At 40.9% G+C, this 2,428-nt stretch overlaps 1 non-coding gene across 1 annotated transcript; it reads left to right on the top strand.

Moving 5' to 3' along the window:
- The first annotated feature begins 1,549 nt into the window (after positions 1-1,549).
- Positions 1,550-1,657, top strand: LOC112804978 (small nucleolar RNA R71). Its single transcript, XR_003203594.1, has one exon. It is a non-coding gene; the product is annotated as a small nucleolar RNA R71 (small nucleolar RNA).
- The last annotated feature ends 771 nt before the right edge of the window (positions 1,658-2,428 follow it).

The following is a 2,428-nucleotide window of genomic DNA, read 5'->3' as shown; positions in this document are numbered from 1 at the left end:
GTTCCTATGCTCTGTCACAGCATGGCTAATCATCTGTCGGTTCTCGGTCAGGCCGGAATAGAATCCAATGATTCTTTTGCGTCTGTCACTAACACCCCGCCTGCTAGGAGTTTGAAGCACGTCACAGTCATCCAATCATTGAATCCTACTCAGAATACCACAGACAAGGTTTAGACCTTCCGGATTCTCTTGAATGCCGCCATCAGTTCTAGCTTATACCACGAAGATTCCGGTTAAAGAATCCAAGAGATAACTACTTAATCTAAGGTAGAACGGAGGTGGTTGTCAGGCACACGTTCATAGTTGAGAATGATGATGATTGTCACAGATCATCACATTCATCCGGGTTAAGAACAAGTATTATCTTAGAATGGAAGCAAGCATGATTGAATGAGAAACAGTAGTAATTGCATTAATCCATCAAGACACAGCAGAGCTCCTCACCCCCAACCATGGGGTTTAGAGACTCATGCCGTGGAAGATACACAAAGAAAACGTGTAAAGTGTCATGAGATACTGATACAATGTCAAAAGATCCTATTAATAGTAAACTAGTAGCCTAGGGTATACAGAAATGAGTAAATGACGTAAAAATCCACTTCTGGGTCCACTTGGTGTGTGCTTGGGCTGAGCAATGAAGCATTTTCGTGTAGAGACCTTTTCTGGAGTTAAACGCCAGCTTTTATGCCAGTTTGGGCGTTTAACTCCAAGTTTTATGCCAGTTCCAGCGTTAAACGCTGGAATTTCTGAGGCTGATTTGCCACGCCGGTTTGGGCCATCAAATCTTAGGCAAAGTATGTACTATCATATATTTCTGGAAAGCCCAGGATGTCTGCTTTCCAACGCCGTTGAGAGCGCGCCAATTGGGCTTTTGTAGCTCTAGAAAATCCACTTCGAGTGCAGGGAGGTCAGAATCCAACAGCATCTGCAGTCCTTTTCAGTCTCTGAATCAGATTTTTGCTCAGAACCCTCAATTTCAGCCAGAAAATACCTGAAATCACAAAAAAACACACAAACTCATAGTAAAGTCCAGAAAAGTGAATTTTAACTAAAAACTAATAAAAATATACTAAAAACTAACTAAATCATACTAAAAACATACTAAAAACAATGCCAAAAAGCGTATAAATTATCCGCTCATCATGTTTCCATAGGATTCTCCCATGTAATTCACCTCTTCCATTGAAGGGTTCTCAGGATCATAGGCTTCTTCCTCAGATGAAGCCTCCTTAGTACTGCTTGGTGCATTTTGCATTCCAGACAGACTTTGAGAAATCATATTGACTTGTTGGGTCAATATTTTGTTCTGAGCCAATATGGCATTCAGAGTGTCAATCTCAAGAACTCCTTTCTTCTGACTAGTCCCATTGTTCACAGGATTTCTTTCAAAAGTGTACATGAATTGGTTATTTGCAACCATTTCAATCAGTTCTTGAGCTTCAGTAGACGTCTTCTTCAGATGAAGAGATCCTCCTGCAGAGCTATCCAAAGACATCTTGGATAGTTCAGAGAGACCATCATAGAAAATACCTATGATGCTCCATTCAGAAAGCATATCAGAAGGACACTTTCTGATTAATTGTTTGTATCTTTCCCAGGCTTCATAGAGGGATTCTCCTTCCTTCTGTCTGAAGGTTTGGACTTCCACTCTAAGCTTACTCAATTTTTGAGGTGGAAAGAACTTTGCCAAGAAGGCATTGACTAGCTTTTCCCAAGAGTCCAGGCTTTCTTTAGGTTGAGAGTCCAACCATGTCCTAGCTGTGTCTCTTACAGCAAAAGGGAATAGCATAAGTCTGTAGACCTCAGGGTCAACCCCATTAGTCTTGACAGTGTCACAGATTTGCAAGAACTCAGCTAAAAACTGATGAGGATCTTCCAGTGGAAGTCCATGGAACTTGCAATTCTGTTGCATTAGAGAAACTAATTGAGGCTTAAGCTCAAAGTTGTTTGCTCCAATGGCAGGGATAGAGATGCTTCTCCCATAGAAATCGGGAGTAGGTGCAGTGAAGTCACCCAGCACCTTCCTTGCATTGTTGGCATTGTTGTTGTTTTCGGCTGCCATAGGTTCTTCTTCTTTGAAGATTTCGGTTAGGTCCTCTACAGAGAGTTGTGCTTTGGCTTCTCTTAGCTTTCTCTTCAAGGTCCTTTCAGGTTCAGGATCATCCTCAACAAGAATGCCTTTGTCTTTGCTCCTGCTCATATGAGAGAGAAGAGAACAAGAAAATATGGAATCCTCTATGTCACAGTATAGAGATTCCTTGAGGTGTCAGAGGAAAAGAAAAATGGAAGGCAGAAGTGGAAAATTTGAACTTATCAAAGAAGATGGAGTTCGAATTTTGCATTAAGGAATAGTGTTAGTCCATAAATAGAAGGATGTGAGAAGAAGGGAAGTGGTTTTCAAAAATTAAGTAAGAAATTTTGAAAACAT

This window comes from Arachis hypogaea, chromosome 5 (assembly GCF_003086295.3).
Source record: "Arachis hypogaea cultivar Tifrunner chromosome 5, arahy.Tifrunner.gnm2.J5K5, whole genome shotgun sequence".
NCBI classification, from domain to species: Eukaryota; Viridiplantae; Streptophyta; class Magnoliopsida; order Fabales; family Fabaceae; genus Arachis; species Arachis hypogaea.
The sequence above is the reverse complement of the archived record's forward strand: the minus strand, read 5'-3'. Positions and strand labels throughout refer to the sequence as shown.